The sequence below is a fragment of the Diabrotica virgifera genome, chromosome 9 (genome assembly GCF_917563875.1).
Source record: "Diabrotica virgifera virgifera chromosome 9, PGI_DIABVI_V3a".
Taxonomy (NCBI): Eukaryota; Metazoa; Arthropoda; class Insecta; order Coleoptera; family Chrysomelidae; genus Diabrotica; species Diabrotica virgifera.
In genome coordinates this window covers 104,276,068-104,297,187 of record NC_065451.1, presented here as the reverse complement: position 1 = coordinate 104,297,187, position 21,120 = coordinate 104,276,068, and positions in this window count along the sequence as shown.

The window sequence follows — 21,120 nt, the reverse complement described above, 5'->3', positions numbered from 1 at the left end:
TATACTATATATACTACTAATTATCCAGATGGATCAGCACATGGAGGCTCTGCTATTATAGTTAAAAATACAATAAAACATCATAATGCTGGCGAGTACCAAACAAATCATATTCAAGCGACCAATATTGTGGTTGAAGACTGGGATGGACCACTTACAGTATCTGCGCTGTATTGCCCCCCACGACACTCTATCACAAACGAACAATTTAAAGATTATTACAATTCACTTGGGAGCCGCTTCATTGCAGCAGGGGACTATAATGCCAAACATACCAGGTGGGGATCAAGACTAATCACTCCGAGAGGTAAAGTTCTCTTAAATATCATAGAGTCAAATAATGTGGATTATTCATCAACCGGCGAACCAACATACTGGCCCTCGGACAGAAATAAAATCCCCGATTTGGTCGATTTTGCTGTAGTTAAGAACATCCCTAGGTCTAATATAAAAGCTACATCATGCTACGAATTATCTTCTGATCACTCGCCTATACTATTCACAGTTGGAACCCAGGTACTTATTAAAGAAATATCCCCCTCACTTTATAACAGACGCACACACTGGCCAAAATTCAGATCTATCCTGGAGAACAAGGTGTCTCTAGACATTCCACTAAAAACCAAAGAGGACATTTTTCTTGCTGTGGAACAACTAACTACAAATATCCAATCAGCTGCCTGGCAAGCAACACCAACAATACAAAATAAATGCATAATAAATGACTGCCCACAAGTTGTCAAAGCAAAAATTTTGTCAAAGAGAAGACTGAGGAAAAGATGGCAACAGACCAGAGATCCTGCTGATAAGCGTAGATTCAATAGTGCATCAAGGGAATTAAAAAAGCTCTTCGAAGATCTCAAAAACCAATCACTTCAGTACTACTTGGAAAACTTAGATTCCACTAAAGATACCGATTATTCGCTATGGAAAGCCACGAGAAAACTGAAACAACCCCAGAAACCGTCACCTCCAATTAGAAAATCGGACAGAGAATGGGCTCGTAGTGCACAAGAGAAAGCAAGTTGTTTTGCAGAGTATTTTTCCGAAGTATTTACTCCCAATCAAGTGAATTCACCTGTGGAAGTAGACGTATTCTCATTTCTTCAAAGTCCATATCAAATGAGTTTGCCTATTCCGAAATTTAAATCGTGCGAAGTCATCTTGGCTATTAATAATTTAAACGATAAAAAATCTCCAGGGTACGATTTGATCAGTGGAAAAGTATTGAAAGAATTACCTATCAAATGCATAAAACTTATAACGTTTATATTCAATGCCATATTAAACTTAGGTTACTTTCCTGATCAATGGAAAGTGTCTCAGATAATAACCATTCTAAAACCGGGGAAACCTCAAGAAGAAACTACATCGTACAGGCCAATCAGCCTCTTGCCAATCACATCTAAAGTTTTCGAAAAACTATTAGTAAAAAAACTCGAACCCTGGATCAAAAATCTAATTCCAGACCACCAGTTTGGATTTCGATCCCATCACTCAACAATCCAACAAGTTCACAGAGTGGTAAAATATATAAATGCTGATTTTGAGGCCAAAAGGTACTGTTCAGCGGCATTTCTTGACGTTAGGCAGGCATTTGACAAGGTATGGCATGAAGGCCTACTATACAAGCTAAGAAAGACATTACCGCACAGCTTTTACATTCTTCTTGAGTCATATTTGTCAGGTAGGTGTTACTTTATTAAATACCAAGATGCAATTTCCAAACTCTATTCTATCAAAGCTGGCGTGCCACAGGGTAGCGTGCTGGGACCTACCTTGTATCTCTTGTTTACCGCAGATATACCTCCACCTCTTCAGGAACCACTAGAGGAGAGACCACTTACAGAACAAATGATGCTAGGAACATTTGCCGATGATACTGCAATCCTAGCCTCACACACAGACCCTATTTATGCCTCGCATATCCTTCAAGCGTATCTAGACAGAGTACAAATTTGGTTTTTGGAATGGAAAATTAAAGTGAATGAAGGAAAATCTATTCAAGTTACATTTACAACACGAAGAGGAACTTGTCCTCCTGTAACTTTAAACAATCACCAATTACCATCAGCCAACGAGGTAAAATATCTTGGTATTCATTTGGACAGAAGTCTCACATGGAGGAAACATATCTGGACCAAGAGAAAGCAACTAGGTCTCCAATTCAGAAATATGTATTGGTTAATGGGCCGTTCATCAAGACTATCTCTGGATAATAAATTGCTGCTCTATAAGGCAATACTTATGCCAATCTGGACATATGGGTTGGAACTATGGGGAACAGCCAGTCACTCCAACATCGAAATCATCCAACGCTTCCAATCAAAAACCCTCAGAACCATCACTAATGCACCTTGGTACATCAACAACAGAATTATTCATCGAGACCTTAAAATTGATACGGTACAAGAAGTCATCACAAAACGTAGCACTGCTTACATTGCCAAGTTGGAGGATCATAAAAACCAGTTTGCACTTAACCTCCTAGACAATTCCCAAGAACAGCGTAGGTTAAAGAGGTTCAAACCATTGGACTTACCATTTAGAGTAAACTTTTAAACTAATGAGTTAGTAGTTATGAAATGTAATTATTTTGTACACAACTTTATAAAAATTGTACTTTGATTTTGCCAGTGGGTAAAATCTTTCTTGTCCTTAGTCAATGTAATTACTTTTGTTTATTGTTGACACTCAACAGATTGCAAAATAATTAAAAAAAAAAATATCTGTAATTTGGAATATATTCAATAATTAAAATACTGTTTTTTTGAAAAATGCTCAGACCCGTCGATTAGTATATCAAATTGTCCTTTTTGACATATAATAATAATGTATACAGGGTGTCCCAATTTAGAGATATGACGTCATCGTTGATTTTCTTAAATGGCAACACTGTCATTTTGATAGCTATTTTGATAGGGTGTGTAAAGTTATACACAACTGCAAAATTTCAAATTTGTATTCTCTACCATTTAGATGATAATAAAAAATAACAAAGTTATGAAAAAGAAGTAATCAACTAATAATTGAATTTAATTATTTCAATAAATTAAGCAAAAACTCATAATGTTGCCCTCAATTATTGTCAAATTGTCAATGGGCAACGTTATGAGCATTTGCTTAATTGAAATAAATAAATTCAATTATTATTTGATTACTTCTTGTTCTTCATAACTTTGTTATTTTTTATTATCTTGTAAATGGTAGGGAATAAAATTTTGAAATTTTTCAGATGTGTATAACTTTACACACGCTATCAAAATAGCTATCAAAATGATAGTGTTGCCATTTAAGAAAATCAACGATGACGTCATATCTCTAAATTGGGACACCCTGTATACATTATTATTATATGTCAAAAATGACAATTTGATATACTAATCGACGGGTCTGAGCATTTTTCAAAAAAACAGTATTTTAATTATTGAATATATTCCAAATTACAGATATAACTTTGTTATTTTCTATTATCTTGTAAATGGTAGAGAATAAAAATTTGATATTTTGCAGTTATGTATAACTTTACAAACCCTATCAAATTAGCTATCAAAATGACAGTGTTGCCATTTAAGAAAATCGACGATGACGTCATATCTCTAAATTGGGACACCCTGTATACATTTTTATTGAATGTCAAAAAGGACAATTTGAAATACTAATTGACGGGTCTGAGCATTTTCCAAAAAAACAATTAGTATTTGAGATATTGAATTTATTCCACTTTACAGACTCTCTCTGTATATTTACAATAATAACAATAATAATGAAGTTAAACAGAAGTAATCAATTGCAAAATTTAAGTAAATTGCAAATGCATAGTCTACCTAGTAATTAATAAGTTTAAAAGTTAAGCTGCTGCATATGACACCCAAATATAGACAAAAAAATGATAATAAAAATACTACTTGTGCAAAGGGTACTGTAATTTCTTAGTTATTGAGTAAGAAAATCTTCTACTGAATAATATGGTCTTTCAGATAGGTAGGCTTTTGTCAGTTTACGGAATTTGGGGAAAGATGCTGCAGATTTAAGTTGTAGAGGGAGATGGTTGTAAAGTTTTTTTGCGGAATATAATATAGATTTCTTTACTAACTCAGAGGACGGGGTTGGCATATAGACGTCAAACGTAGAATTTCTCGTGAAGTAGTCATGATAAGGTCTTGGTGGAAAGACATGTAGACGTTTACGAATTACGCAAACAGTTTCTAAAATATACAAAGATGGAAGGGTTAAAATTCTGTGATCTTTGAAGTAACTTCTGCAATGTGTTGTTCTTCTGAGGCCAAACAGATATCTAATTGTTCTTTTTTGTAATTTGAAAATAACATCGAATTGGGCAGCTGTACCAGAACCCCAAAAAGGAAGACCATAACGAAGATGTGACTCGAACAAAGAAAAATATGTTATTTTGGAAGATGCTAAATTGAGTTCATTCGAAACAGATCTTATAGCATAGCAAGCTGAGGATAGTTTCTTCCTTAACAAATCGATATGGTGGGACCATTTAAGGTTGCTGTCTAAAAAAATACCAAGAAATTTTACAGAATCAACGGTACTGATCTGGCTGTTATTAAGAGGTAAGGGTTGAAGGACTCCTTTATAAGACAATGCTACTGTTTTATCTACGTTAAACGAGAGTAAATTAGAGTCAGACCAGGTTTTTATTGTAAGTAGATCAGAAGTTATAGTAACATGAAGAGTTGCAATATTTGAGTTGCTCCAAGTGATACTGGTATCATCAGCAAAAAGAAAGATTTTTCCATCGATTTTTAAACTAGTGATGTCATTAATAAAGATAAGGAAAAGTAGACGACCCAATACTGACCCTTGAGGTACCCCACATACAATGTTTTTGAGACTAGAGTCTGTATCATTTGCTCTAACCAGTTGTTTCCTATCATCCAAGTAAGATTGGAACCACTCTAAAGAAATACCTCGAATTCCGTAGAAATTTAGTTTTCTTATCAAAATGTTATGATTTACACAATCAAAAGCTTTGGCGTAGTCACAAAAAACGGTGGCAGTGTGAAGATTATTGTTCAGTGCTTGATAAAATTCATGTAGTACAGAAAAGATGGCATCAGTGGTGCATTTATTATTTAAAAAGCCGAACTGATTTTGTGATAAAATGTTGTTTTCAACTAGAAAGGACATAAGTCGGGCTTTTATGAGTCTTTCAATAATTTTGGAGAGTACCGGTAGTAGTGCAATAGTTCTATAATTGCAGGTATTAGATATTTCACCACCCTTATGAAGAGGAATAATGATGGCTGTCTTCAGTCACTCTGGAAATTTACCTTTCTCAAAGGAATCATTAATTAGTGAGATGAGGACTTCTAACACATTTTCTGGGAGATTAGAAAAAATTTTTATCGATAGACCATCAGTACTACAGGAGGATTTGCTTTTGATACTATTGATTGTTTGGATCAGTTCAGATTTATCGACTGGTTTTATAAAGAATGAATTCGAGACCTTCCTTGAATTAGGGAGATAAGCAATGGGATCTTGTGGCAAAATAGTTGATGTAATATTTTTACTCACATTAACAAAGTATTCATTTAGATTTTCAGGGTCTGGAAGGGAAATTGTTTTAGCAGTGTGGGTTTTATTTCGAAGATCGTGTATTATGGACCAAGTTTCTTTTGCAACACTTTTTGAGCTTCCCAAACGGTTATGGTAGTAGTCTTTTTTAGCTGATTTTATAAGTTTAAGATAGGTTGCCCTGTACTTGGTGATATATTCAGTGATAGAGACGTTGGTAGTAAATTTCCTGATATAGAGAAGAGAACGCATATTCTTCATCCGAAGATATTCGGATACCTTTAGTAGTCCAGGGTTTGCGATGTTTTGGCTTAATTGCAATTAAAGGAAATGCTTTATTGAAGATACAGACAAGCTTATCCAAAAAAGCACTGAAATTATTATCCACGTCCATAGCAGGAAAGCGCCACTCAGAGGTTAAGCATAAATTTTGGAAATTACGAAAGTTCCGGGTGGAAAAAATCCTGCCTAAACGTCGGGGTTTCGAGGAGGGTTTGCTCAAGATATTAAACTTCGTATAAACTGCTTCATGATCAGATAGTCCAGCATTAATAATTGTAGAGTGGACATCAAGGGGTGAAAAATCTGAGACACTATAATCAATTATGGTAGATGAAGTTTTTGTAATCCTTGTAGGAGAATCAACGTGCATTGTTAGACCATACGATTCAAATATGTTGACCAAGGATATTTGTGTAGCACTAGCAGCAGCATAATCAATGTTAAAGTCCCCGCATAAAATTTTTCTACTTTTATGGGGCAGGTCATCTAACAAATTTAGCAGGTTCTGAAAAAATAGTTCCACGGAAGAGTTAGGTGATCTATAAATGCAAATAATGTAAAGATTAAGATTCTTATTGTAAATTAACGAAAACTCAAAGAAGGCTTCACTTAGCAGAAAGTCATATTTTGTTACCGAAGAAAAATCATTGCTCGTAGATAGAATTAGGATGCCTCCGTAAGCTGAGCTTGGACGATCATACCTAGCAATTGTGGTGTATTTTTCTACAAAAAAGGCTCGTTGACTTCAAGCCAGTGCTCTGTAACCGCAACTACCGGGAAAAATCCTAATTCCTCTAGGAACAAAAATAATTCATCAGTTTTGTATCTTATAGAACGAATATTAATCAGAACCATGCTAAAGTTGTTATCACTAAAACAATTTGAGGATTCTAGTCCCTCAGAACACGTCGTGATGTTTAAAAATTTCGTTTTGGAGAGGCAGCGGAATAGTAATTTCGGTGACATTCCCTTGATTTTTGCAGGTGAATAATTCTTTCAGAAGTGAGAAAGAATCTGTAAGCATCAAGATCAGCTTCCACCTCATCTGGACCAATCCCATAGGCATTGTTAAATTCCAGCAGAATTCGTCGTAGATCTTCAGTCTTAGTGGGAAGTCTCTCGGAAGCCAAAAAGAGTTTAACGCTTGTATTGGTAAATCCATCGTAAAACACTGAAGCTGGTTGGTCGTGTAGATAAGCAAGATGAAGTTTAATGGCTTTTAAGATATCCGGTTCCCTTAATCTGGCTAGAAGATATCGACTATTCGAGTTAATGGTTAATCTAACTCTTGGTGGGGTCAAAGGATCCAGATTTATCGAAGGTTCTAAAGTATCCTTCTTAACGGATTCTTAGATTTACAAACTTCGATGGCCTGATTGTCTGTACGTATGTTTGTGTTTTCTACTTCATCTTTGTTCTTGCGAGAATTGGTAATTGGATTTTCCAAGGTGACAGGACTTCTGAGATTCTTCGGATTCTTATGTGACTCAGATGAAAGCGTTGGTTCAGAATTGGAAGATTCTATAGACCATTTGATGTTAACACCAGGTGGCCAAATTTCCTTATTTAATAATAGGTTAATAGCTGTTCTAGATTTTATACCTATTTTGAACGAAGAGCCAGTTGCTGTGTCGGCATCTTTAAGGAGTGTGTAACATTAATGTATTCCTTAATGCCTAGCCTCTCTTTGATATAGTGCACAACTTGTATAGGGGTGTACGTTGGGGTCAAGTTACTAATAACTACAAAGTGACATTTTTCTTCTGTGATTTTTGGCTTTTGCTCTGGACTTGGTTCGAGATGTCGGGGCTCTTCAGTTTGGGTACTTGCCGTGGCATAAGATGTATTTTTCTTCAATATCTCTTTTTTAGTTGGTATATTAGATAGATTTTTTGTAAGACTGCTCATTTGATTTGAAATTTCACCGATATTTGAAGAGAGCCTTTCTAATCCCAACTTAATCTCAGTTGAATTTGTGTCTTGGATTTCAACCTCGATAGTCTCATCTGAAGAAGAGCCGAAAAAAACTGACGATATATTAAAAATGTCGTGTTCCATCTGCCTTACAGATTTTAAAACCTTTTCAGGATTCAGCAGGTTGTTTAGTTTGTGGATCTCGTCAATTTTTTTCGTAAGATAGTCCAGTTTACCGTCATTTTTAGTTAATAGGTCATAAGTCTCGATGAAAACAGGCAAATTGTCATTTAGTTTTTTAGTAACTTGAATTAAGGCCTCAAAGCTCTCTAAAGGTATTTGATTTTTTGATAAATTTGTAATTTTGTCATTTAAATAATTTAAACTTGGAGAGTCACATACGGTACAAAAGAATCTAAGATGAGAAGACTTTTGGTCCAATAGGGCTTTAGTGATGGTCTTGTTTAATTTTGTACATTTCATACAGAAGTTTCTTTGGCAATCTCCATTACATCTTAACTGGTTGTATTTATCCGAGTCAGAATATTGTGTAAGACAATGTTCACAAGTATACGTCATTTTCAAGGTTAGATGTGCAAAAATTAACTAGGTCGATGTGATGATGGTAATAAAAATTGAAACACTTACAGCTAGTATTCACAACACATAAATCAAAACAAATAACAAAACTTGTAAACACAAGAAAACAAATCAAAACATACATCCGTATACTTCCACTGCTGGAAAAGGAATGAAGTCCTTCTTGATTTAAATTATATGTTGTTATATACTTGATGTTGAAATCTTTTTTAAATCTAGAAAGAGTAGTTGCAAAGATTTGATACTAACAATAATACCATACTGAAAGCGCAGTAATGACTTTCAAGTGGATGTACGAATATTTTTTACAAGATTTTCCATTTTATCTAGAATAATATTTTGCTCATTTAAAGATGTTATGCCGTATGCCTTAAAATGTCTTGTATCTTTTTGTTGAACTTTTGAATTGAATATATCAAACCAGTCATTAATTATTTAGATCATTTCAGCACATTCTAGCCAATTGATGTTATCGTCGAATTTTCCTAAAGACCCCAATCTAGTTAGTGCGCTAGAAACAGTGTGTGAAAAAAGTTTTGTTGCCAACTTAACTTTTTGGCGTTGAGGTCCTTTCACTGTTAAAAATTCTTCACTGATTTTGTGAGCAATATTTAAATCAACACATCTCGTATGCTTGAGCAAATCGACTATCGGCTTGACATTAATCAATTTTCCATTTAAAAAATAGCCAGAGTTCAAAAAATGATTTTTTCTAAACAATTTTATCATATGTGGTGCATCTGCGTATACATAAACTTTATTTCCAGATGTTGGATTTTCAAACCAGGGCTTGTTTTCAGAAATACCTAATTTTTTCCACAAACCTCGATTACTGCCTCCTAAATCTGAGTTTATAGCATAACCGGATAGTCAATATTCTCCAAACTCTCGATTAGTTTTATGCACGTATTTATGAGGTCCCAGAACAATATCTTGTTTTTGATCGTATTCAAACGTTGTCTGAATTTTCATCTAATCGAAAATAATTATACAGGCTTTTTCCTGTTTTGTTAGCTCGTAATTTTTCATGAGCCTCAAAATTATTTTCAGTATGCCTAGAAAAAATATTTGGTTGTTAGGAATGCACCTAATTTAAATAAATTTTGAAAATGTTTACCTGGACGAATTTCTACATTGGACGCCCATCTTGTTAAGGTACGAATTCCTGGTAGAGGGTACCCTCGGTTACGTAATAAACGATATGATCATGGTCCTCCTGCATACAGTGAAAGTGCTGAAGCCACGTCTTCAATGGACCATTGAATTTGCTTTTTAGTTTTTAATTTTCGCAACTGACCTTTAGTAAAAATTTCTTCTACGGCATCTGCCTATGACCTTAACTTATCCACCATTATTCGAGATTGTTGATTTTCTTTTTCAAGTCGTCTAATTTTTTCTGCATCCCAATTGAACCAGCTTGAGTGCCAATGTCTTCTTTTGATTTCTGCCCGCATTCTTCTATTAAATTGTGACGCCGAACAAGAAGGGTTTGCAATCGGTAAATGGGCATTAGGTATAGCTTCTGGGTGTAGTTTCCATTTTGTTTCCGGATAACCCAACAATTTTTCCTGCGGCTGGTAGTCAGCTTCAGTAAAATGCTTTGAGCATACACTTGCCGTTAAAACGTTTATTTTTTCCATTTGTATACATTTCTCGACCCAAATTTTGGAGAGATTTTTTTTACGCGGTAATGTAAAAAACCGACACTCTGATGGATTTTTCAGTTTTTTGTTATTATTGCTATTGCAACCAACTATCACAGAGTTGACCATTTTTAAAACTATCGAAAACTGTCGAAAACACAACTATTTCTAATTATCTTTAAGAATTTTATACCGAAAATATAGCTTTATGCTTTCCGAAATTATATTTAAGAAATTTATCCCGAAAATATAACTTTATGCTTTCCGAAAACCTTCGCAAACTGCATACAAATAACAAACCCAAGTTAAAAATAGAACATTTGGCCTGGCGTTTGTCGGTCAGTGACGTGGGCGTAGAAGAGAGAGAGACAGGCTTATTCCTGCGCGTGGCTTTATCTCTGGTTGGTCGTAGTATCATGGGTAATAGGTAGGTACTTACAATTTTTGTGCACGCTGAGCAAAATAAATTACCTCCGTCCCATGAAAGCTCTGGATGCGCTTTTATCCACAAATGTTTAATACTTGTCAGTTTCGGCATTTTGGCGAAAAAATTATTCGTTACTCAATTTAAACTATATGTCAAAAATAATACTCAACAGCGCACTGCGAATCAAAACACGAAATGAACTTCAGCTTTTATAAACAAATATTAAAATCTAAATTTCTGTACCTGCTTATCCCCCTACAAAGAGCAAACAGGTTTGTACAACCTATGTCAACTAATTGTTGTCCTACCGACCAAGTTATATTAGGGATTAGTCGGCTTAGTCCCAAAAATAGATAATAGAATAAGAATATTACCTGATTTAAACATTTTTCTTAAGAAATGGATTATACACAGTTATTGAATTTACGACTGATAGTTTTTTAATTGGAAGTGAAAGTGAACCTTTGAGATTTAAAATATCGAATTAATGCAACTTTTCTGAATTTATAAAGAAAAAATGCAAAATGTTTAAAATGTTTGAAAAAATGCAACATTTTCTAATTTATCAAAAACAATGCAAAAATATGCAAAAAATACAGATAGCATTTAATCCGGTCCTTGGTCATTAGTAACAAATTATGACGTAAAAGTTTATTAATCACTATGTGCGACACTTTGTCCTAATTCGAAGTTTAGTAAAGATTCTTATAACAAAAGTTGTCCATGAAACTGACCTACGTTTTATGTTTTGTTCGTGCACCTGCTATATAACTATACAATTTAATTTTTTGCAGTGTAAATGTTGATCAAAATGTCACGGACTTACTAAGTTTTATTAAGTAAGTCCGTGGGTACAGGTAATAAATAAAAATACATGTGACCATAAAATGTATTTTTTTCAATTTTTATAAAGTAACAAAATGGATGGCCATTTTAATTTAGCTTTTAGGATTTTAAGAAACTAATAACCGATAAACATTTCATTCTTGTCAGTGTCATTTTTGTTCCAACAAAGATAGGGAACATATTATGAACAAAAATCAATCTAACTGAAAATATATTTAAAAATGACATCAGATTTAAGCTCAATAAATAATTATTAAAAAATTAAAACAATAGGCCTTTCTTGCAACTGCTTATTTAATATGAAAGGCTACCGATTTGGGTATTTAAAACTTATATTCTATCTTCATAAAATTGGCCAGCTCTAAATCTTGCTTGGACAGATTAATAACTTGCGACATGGTCGCAAGATGCTTTCTTAATTTTATTGACGTAAGAGCTGCTGCATTTTTAGCACCAGCAAGCCTAACATGTTTATATACAGCATTTGTTCCACTAATACTGTTCGCCGATTTAGTGCTAGCAAATAAATACACGTTTTTTTGTTTGATAATTTTATCCCTGTTTGGGTTGGATTGTTAATATTAGTTGTGTAGCAATTTACGGTCATTCTTTGTAGTTCACCTACTCTTCGTCTGTTCAGTAATATAAGCTGTACATAACAAATTTCCTGAAGTATTCTAAATGCTTTTTCGTTACTTTGATCCTGTTGTAATATGTTTCGGAATTTTTCTCCTTTAAGATTCAAATAATGAAGAGATATACAAACAGGTACTAACAAATTTAAACAATTTAACACACTATGTAAAAACGTAAAGACATGAAATAAACATAAAACATGAAATATCGTCATAATCGGCAAAAAAACCCTGACCAAACTAGTACTATTAGATAAAAGCGGTACCTAAGTACTCTGTCTTTGAGTAAAAACAATGTTTTAAAAAGTGTGATTTTATTTTATTTTTAAACAACTGTAAATGAAGACTTTTTACTTCATCTGGCAAAAAAATGTACAAACTAACATCAGTCGAGTTTCTTATACTGTTTGTCAACCTAAAACGTTGTGCTCTAATAGCATCTCGCGATCTTGTATGGTGATCATGGAAGTTGGAGTTTATGTTAAACTTACTTTTGTTGGAATGAATTTCAATCAGCGTCTCATATATATAGAGTGAAGGTAATGACATAAAACCTAACTTCTGAAATAATGGTTTACAGTGTTCCCTATTCTCTGCTCCTGCAAGTATCCTCACTACCTTCTTTTGTAATTTAAAAATTCTGTCTGCGTGACAAGAGCCACCCCAAACAGTTATTCCGTACTTTAAATGGCTATGGAACAGTGCAAAGTAGATCATTTTAAGGGTACTTTTAGGGATCATAAAAACTAAGTTGCGTATTAAATATATAGTTGTAGCAAGTTTACAACTTAAGTAGTCTGTATGAGCACTCCAGTCCAAATTATCATCTAGGAAAATTCCTAAGAGTTTAACACTATTTCCTAAGACATACTTCCGATCAGAACTAAACATCAAATTCTGATTTTTGTCTTCATTTAGCTTCAGACCGTTATGCAAAAACCAGTTTTTTGCTTTCTGAGTATCACTATCTATTTTAATTTTCAAATTATGTTGATTAATGTCAGTATTTATGAGAGTGGTATCGTCTGCAAAGCACAAACATTTTATGGGAAAAGTGTAGTGAAATAGATCGTTCAAATAAATAAGAAACAAAGTGGGTCCTAGTATTGAACCTTCAGGAACCCCGTATTCGACCGTGTTCAAATCAGAATAGCTATTATTAAGAAAAACTGCCTGTTTTCTATTTGTTAAATAAGATCTAAATATATTGAGAGTGGTTCCCCTTATACCATATTTATGCATTTTTTCCAACAGTAATTTATACGAAACACAGTCAAAAGCTTTGGATAAATCACACAATGTCAAAAACACGAAATGACCTTCCTCCAAGCCGTCGACTATATCTCTCACAATTTTCTGTATAGCTTGTGTAATGCTGCACTTTTTTCTAAAGCCATATTGATTACAGTGAAGTATTTTGTGTTTATCTAGATATTCTATCAAACGAGTATTAAGAATGCTTTCAAAAATTTTACCGAAAATGGGAATGATAGATATGGGACGATAATTTCCAATTTCATCTAAAGACCCCTTTTTAAATAGTGGTAACACTATTGTTACTTTTAGTGCATCTGGTAAAATCCCCCCAGTAAGGCAATTATTATAAAGTAAAACTAATTTGTTAATAACAATATCAATAGTTTCAACAATTATTTTTTTGTTTAATAAAAATCTGTACAATATGAATTTTTCAAGCCACGCAAAACATGTCTGATTTCAATATCAGTAACAAGTAGTAAAAATAAAGAGTGGCAAGGAGAGTGTACATCTTTCAAAATATCTATAGCTACATTTTCATTTGTAGAACTAAAATAACCTTTAATATTTTTAGCTATTGAAATAAAGTAATTATTGAAATCGTTTGATGAGATCGTACTAGGACCAACTTTTTTATTTTGCACCTTATTTCTGTGATAGTTTATAACTTTCCAACTGTCACGGGATATATTTTCAAAATTTCATCTAAGCTAGTTTTTTCTTTAATGATATTGTTGATCTATAATGCTTCTTAAACTTATATTCACTATAATCTTTTGTAACGTCACCAATTACCTTGACTGTGGAAAGATTTTCTCGCATAAGTTTTAATTCATCATCAAACCAAGAAATTGGACCTTTATTATGAGTTCGCAATTTTTTTAATGGAAAATTGAGTTCAGTTAACTTTTAATACATTTCAGTAATAAATTGAGCTAATTCTGTTGCTGTTTTCAGAGAAACATCTAAAGACCAGTTAACGTTATTTAACGAATGTTCAGTATGCCATTACTCGTTATACGTCTTGTGTGTGTATTTGCACTATGATTTTTTTCAGATTTTATTTTTAAGTTGATAAATTGAGCAAGATGATCACAGATACATGGGTCCACAATTCCACAACCAACTATCCCGCTGTCTATGTTTGTTAAGATGTTATCTGAACAAGTTGCTGATCTAGTTGTTATTCTAGTATATTCATTAATATTTATTGTTAGGCCAAAAGTAGAAATTAGATCACGAAAATTGCTGAGTTCATTAGAAGATTTTTTAAAATCAATGTTGAAATCCCCAATTATAATTATTTCTAAAAAATTAGCAGAGCAAAACAGCAAGAACTTTTCAAAAAGGTCTAGAAATATTTTAAAATTCCCATTTCCGGTTCTATACACTGTTACTATAATAGTTTTAATATCTGTAATTTCCAATTCTCAAAATTCACCCTCTACTTCACATGATATATCATTCAAACAAACTGGTCGTGTAGAAAATTTATTATTAGAAAATATGATTTTAATAATGTCAGATCTTGAGCTAGAGGAATAAGCGATGGTTTGTTCCATTTTTTTGCTGTAGATCTTTATTTGCAAGAGTAGAGATCTCATACTGCCATTCACTTGAAATTAGTTCTTTCAAAACTTTTAATTTTTTCATATTTTCACTTTCTGTGCTACAACTTTCAAGCTATATACTATAAGCTACATCAATGCATTATTTTAATTGTGTGCCCATGTTAGCAGCTAGTGATGGCGCTCCATAACTTTCATTATCATTATCATATTTAGCTATTATTTTGGTACATTTTACTATAGTACAAAGTTAATCGGATCTAGTGCACCAAGCAAATTTTTTACATTTATTTTCTTCTTTATTTCGATTAGAGGAGATGCCAGTTGCCTCATTTTTCTTGATGCAACTAATAGGATCTGTTTATCTCGGTGACTTTTCAAACAACGTTCTGCAACAACACAAATTAAATTATCGGTTTTAGCTGTGAAAAATATCGTATCTGATCTCATTTTTGGAAATACTTCTTTTCTCAAAATATCACTTTTGGAATATGTCGAAAATAAAGATTGTCCTTCTATTTGAGCATTAATTCTTTCTGTGGTGTCTGTTGTGTGGTGTATTATGAGGGCATTTCTTAACATGTCTATAAAGAACAAAAGAACCTTTACAAAATTTGCAAGGTAAATAGCATGATATTGTTGCTGGTTCTAGTTCTCCCAATAAAGGTTTTCGAACAGGGACAACACGATCATTGGTACAACTTTTTAGAAAATCTCCCTTGTTTCTGAGTTTATTAAAAAGTGTTTTTCTTTTTTTACTACCAACTGTACATGACATAATTTCTTGAACTTCAATCTCGGCTTCATGATGTCTGGTAATATGTCGAGAAAATTAAAGTACTTCTGTATGGCAAAAAAACAATAGTCTTTTTTATTCCATAATATTTTTTTTTTGATATCATTACCTAAAAAAATGTTAAACAGAAAATTTTTGTGATGAATAATAAACATTAAGCATTTTAGAAAATTGTAAAATAGTTATGTAAAAAGTTAATTGTATTGTACAGGGTGAGTCAAATTCGATGCAAAGTATGGGAATCTCGTAAACGGTAAGAGATAGAGAGAAGGTTAAATTGGGGCAAAGTTGCGTAATCAAAAGCGCAATAAGTTGACACTAAAAAATCAGGGATATCTTAAGCTGTTTTGAAAAATTTCGCAAAAAAAACAAAATTTTGCGACTTGGTTTTTATTTCTTTTTGGAGTTATTAACAGACTGAGAACAAAATTAATAACACTTTTTCATTGTCGCTTTTAATGCTCTATTAAATCGTTATAAAAAAATTTATATCCGACGGTTCGTCTTTTTGGAACCATCATCAACTTCATTTTTTCCAATAGGACTAAATTCAGTTTTCTGCAAATTTGAATTTATCTTTTCATTAGAAACTCAACGATATGTAACACTTTATTGTTAGACAACCTTTCGATGTCATAAAATTGTCTTCACTGAAATTAAATGGCAAAATTAAAATATACAGGGTGAGTCAGGTTCTTGTGGTAGGACTTTATAGTAGACCTTATTTAGTGAAAAAAGTTCATATAAACATAGGTTGTATAATGCTTTGTTTCTGAGATACAGGGTGATAAAGTACAGTAGAACCCCGCAAATCCGAACTATTGGGGGGGACCCTGCTTGGATTCCGAAAAGTTCGGATTATCCGAAAGTTAGCCTAACTAATAATTCAAAGCTTTCGTTGTCGTTGATTTTGAGTCGCAAAACGTTCTCGCAAGAGCGTGGACAATATTTTTGTACTTAAGTTGACTGCAAGGGAATGTTTAATAAACAACTTATCAAAAAGTTCTACTCGAGAAGTGGGTGCTTCATTTTTTATTAAACAAATGAACTACGAAATTAGATGTTTTTTTTTAAACTCCGAAAATATAAATTTTATAAAAAACTGACTTGGTCATTGAAAAATTCAGAAAATTTTACAAAAAAAACTTATATAAAGAATTTTCTAAAATTAAATCTGTATCTTCTATAATTTTTTATTTATAACGCTAAAGTCACCCTTCTCACAAACATTGGCGCACTGTAAACTAGCGTTTGGCGAAGTGCACGGTTGAAATATTTTAATGTAATTCTTTATAGTCCAAGTAATGAACCTTAAAATAGAACAAAACCTCGCAATTTTTACAGAATGGACCGATTTGCTTTAAAATTTTAGAATAAGTAGTGAATAGTCCAAGGATCAAAATCTATATGACGCCGAAAGGCGCTTTTACCATGGGGCTGGTTGCCACCCCATCTCGGGGGTGGAAATTTTTTATTATATTTTACCGCAAAAGTTGATAAAAACATTCATTTTAATCAAAAAACGTTCTATACATTTTTTTGATAAAATTACTAATTTTCGATTTATTCGCTTTCGAAAGTGTTAGTTTTAAATCGAAAAAAACAATGTTTTTAATCAGTTTTCTGCTAATATCTCAAAAAGTTTTCGTTTTATCAAAACAACTTTGCTTAACAAAAATATACCTTCTAAAAAAATAAACAAAACCCTTTTTTTAAATTTTCTTTAAGACCAATAGTAGTCGAGCTATTCTTTATTATATGTCAGCTCTTCTTCGTCAAATGCTAAATATTGTAGTTTCAAAGTCAAAAGCCGGGAAACTATGCATTTTTTGAGAATAACTTGTTTAAACTAATTTAAAGTATTTGAAAATATCTATCTTCAGAAATAAAAAAATAGTCTCTAGCTCAAAAATTAAGTGACTTATAATAAAAAGAATGTCAGTCCCTATTTTTTTCAGCGAAAAAGTGATCAGAAACTTCCCCCTACTTACCACCCTAATGAAAATTAGTCATTAACCTTATTTTGTGTTCTTTACTTATGTATTATTAATAGGCTCTAGAGCTTTGACCGGCTTAGAATGATTAGTTTTTTTAAAGTAACTTTTAACTCCATTTTTTTTTTAAAATGGAGTTAAAAGCGAATAACGATTTTTTGTAGTTTGGTAAAAAATGCCCTTTTCTTCAGAATATAAAGATTAGAATCAGAGATACGAAAAAATTATTAAATATAAAATTGTAGCTTATTTCATTCCTAAGAACTTAGTTTGCTAAAATATTTTCTACCGTAAAAAATTAAGTGAGCTATTGACAATTAAAGCTTCTAATAACATGCAAAAACCACCTTTACCAACCCTTTCAAAGTCACGTCTTTTTGCAACTGAGGATTTTAAGAGGATTTAATATTAACAGCCTCATATATCTTGTAAAAACCTACAAAATTATTTTTCAATAAACTTTCTAGGATAAAAAGTAAAAAAGTTACAGTTAAAAAATTAATATATTTTTTTGAAAAAAAAAGAAGAAAACCAATTGGAAGCATAATAATGTAAGTTAGCGGTATTTTTAGTCATTGGCCTTATACATTCTTCTTTATTTATGTATTATTAATAGATTTCAGCATACAGCAGCGAAGTTTGGCCACTTAAAGAAAAATCCGAAAATATGCTCAGAACAACTGAAATGGACTTCTGGAGAAGATCTGCTGGTATATCAAGAATACAAAAAATCAGAAATACAAGAATATTGGAGATAATGGATGTAAAGCATACAATAATGGACGATATAAAAACAAAGCAATTAAGATGGTTTGGCCACGTACAACGTATGGAAGAAGACAGATTACCCAAGCAAGTGCTACGATGGGCACCAAAAGGACGGCGGAAGAGAGGAAGACCTAGGAAAAGCTGGATAGAAGGAATCCATAGGGAAATCGGAGAAAGAGGCTTGAACGAAGACATGTGCTACGATCGAGAGCAATGGCGATTGGGAATCGGAAGACGTCGTAGAACGTTATAAACCGATTATATATATAATAGATTTCAGAAGTTTGGGTCGCTTAGAATGATTAGTTTTTCAAAAACTGGAGTTAAAAGCGAATAACCAATTTTTGTAGTTTGGTAAAAATGCCATTTTCTTCAGAATAGAAAGATTAGCATCAGAGATACGAAAAATTGTTTCCAGACAAAATTATAGGTTATTTAATTCCCAAGACGTTGGTTTAAAAAATTTTTTTCTACGGCAAAAATTGAGTGAATGGTAAGTGAGTATAATATCGAAAAACATTGATTATTTCGATATAAAACTAACACTTTCGATAGCGAATAAATCGAAAACTATTAATTTTATCAAAAAAATGTATAAAACATTTTTTGCTTAAAATGAAAGTTTTTATCAACTTTTGTGATCAAAATATAATAGAAAGTTTCCACCCCCGAGATGGGGCGGCAACCACCCCCAAGGTAAAAGCGCCTTTCGGCATTATATAGATTTTGATCCTTGGACTATCCACTACTTATTCTTAAATTTTCAAGCAAATCGATTCATTCTGTAAAAATTGCGAGGTGAAAAGCTTCGGTTCCAGGACTATTAACTAATGTATCAAATGAAATTTTACAAATTGGACATGAAAGAAGAATAATTAAGCTATCTTATGGTTATAATAGAAAGAAATAAAATGTATGGGCATAAGTACAGTGTGGGCGGAAAGTGAGCCTTACAGGAATTTTGTTTAAAAATGATTTAAAAATGTGTAACTAATACAATTTTTCTTATAAAACTCTCAATTTTGCACAACTTTCCGTTCAAGCATCTTGCTAAATGATGTTTCAAAAAAAAATCCTGTCTCCGAAACACTGGATATTGGACCCACACTACAGGAAATAACTTAACTCATGAAGCCCAGAACAGAGAGAAATTTGCCATATTGATCGTCAACCTCAATAGAGAAGGCACTTAGGAGGAGGAGGAAAAAAAATCTCAAAAATTTAATTCAAATGATATGACGTCTCAAAAAATGTAGTTTTTGAAATCTTCGTAGCTTTATGGAATTACCACCTTTTTAAGACGGTATTGCTCAAGTTTGAACAGATATATTACAGTTTTATAAGTGCTTTTATAAAGCTTAGGATGTAGTCTTTAAAATCCATTAAATTATTTTACTTTAGAAATGAAATAAACTTTTTTTGTAAGAAAATTAAGAAAGATAACAAAAATATAATACAAAAACCGAAAATTACCAGCTAAAAAAATCCACAAGGAAAAAGTTTTCCTGTAGTTGGCTGTATACCATGTGATACAAAAAACAATAAATCCTGTATAAAAGGTATATTTAAAAAAATCCTTAAAAGGGCCAAATCACTTGCCGTCTCACTTCCAACATGTAAACAAGTCATACCTAGATCTCAGATGTTACCTAGGGCAAATTAGATAATATTTTAAACATCCAGGCTTAAGGTAGCATTTTATACCTATGTTTCCTTGACGGACTACTTTTACTGGGCTTTGACCCACATATTTTTGTGTAATACTATCTTGGTGGTTAAGCATGTACATTGCACGTAAGCACTGATGATGACTGGTAAACCAGTCGAAAACTAGTTATGTGAATTTGATGTGGCCCTTTTGAGGGTTTTTTTTAAATATACCTTTTATACAGGATTTATTGTTTTTTTTTAGCTAAAAAAATGTTTATACAAAGTGATCAAAATTTTTTTCTGTAAAACTTACCTAAAATACATTTAATAATAAGCTTCAACAATAATAAATGTTCAGCAAAAAATTTTTTTTAGCTCTTATACAGTATGTCTGCGTAACTTGGAACCTATTGATAACTTTTTTATTATCAGTTTTACGAAAAAAGTTATGCTTTATAAAATACTCTGCATCGTATATAATCTACGATGCAATCATCAAATATCAAATTTAATTAATGTTATACGAGGCATGTCGAAAAATATGAATTTGTACCTTTACATTTCACAATATTGAAAATTGTTATTAAGAAAAGTTGTTTGGAATTAAAAAATTTGTTTTAGTGTTCAATTACATCCTTCTAATTAAAATATTGTGAATAATAAAGGTACTTAACTCTTAAGAAAAATTCATATTTTTTACATACCTCGTATAAAATTAAAAAAGTTTGATATCTGATGATTGTATCTTAGATTCTAGACCAGGGAGAGCATTTTATGAGGAATAACTTTTTTGTGTAGAAGTGATAATAAAATAGTTATCATAATTGTAATAAAATGATAAGTATCCGTAATTTGAGAAAAAATTGAAAATTTTTTTTTCGATTAGAATGATGTAATTGTATATTTAGACATAGTTTCTAATTTCAAACAACTTTTCATAATAGCATTTTTTGATATTCTGGAATATAAAGGTACTTTACTCTTTAACGAAATTCATATTTTGACATAACTCGTATAAAATTTTTTTCGTAAAATTGATAATAAAAAAGTTTTCCATGTGGTTCCTAGCTACGCAGACACACTGTATAAGAGCTACTGTATAAGAATTTTCAAATTGCAATGCCGTATTCCGATTCAGCATAATCAAAAACAAAATAGAAACATATTTGATCATAGTAAAATGATGATTTAAC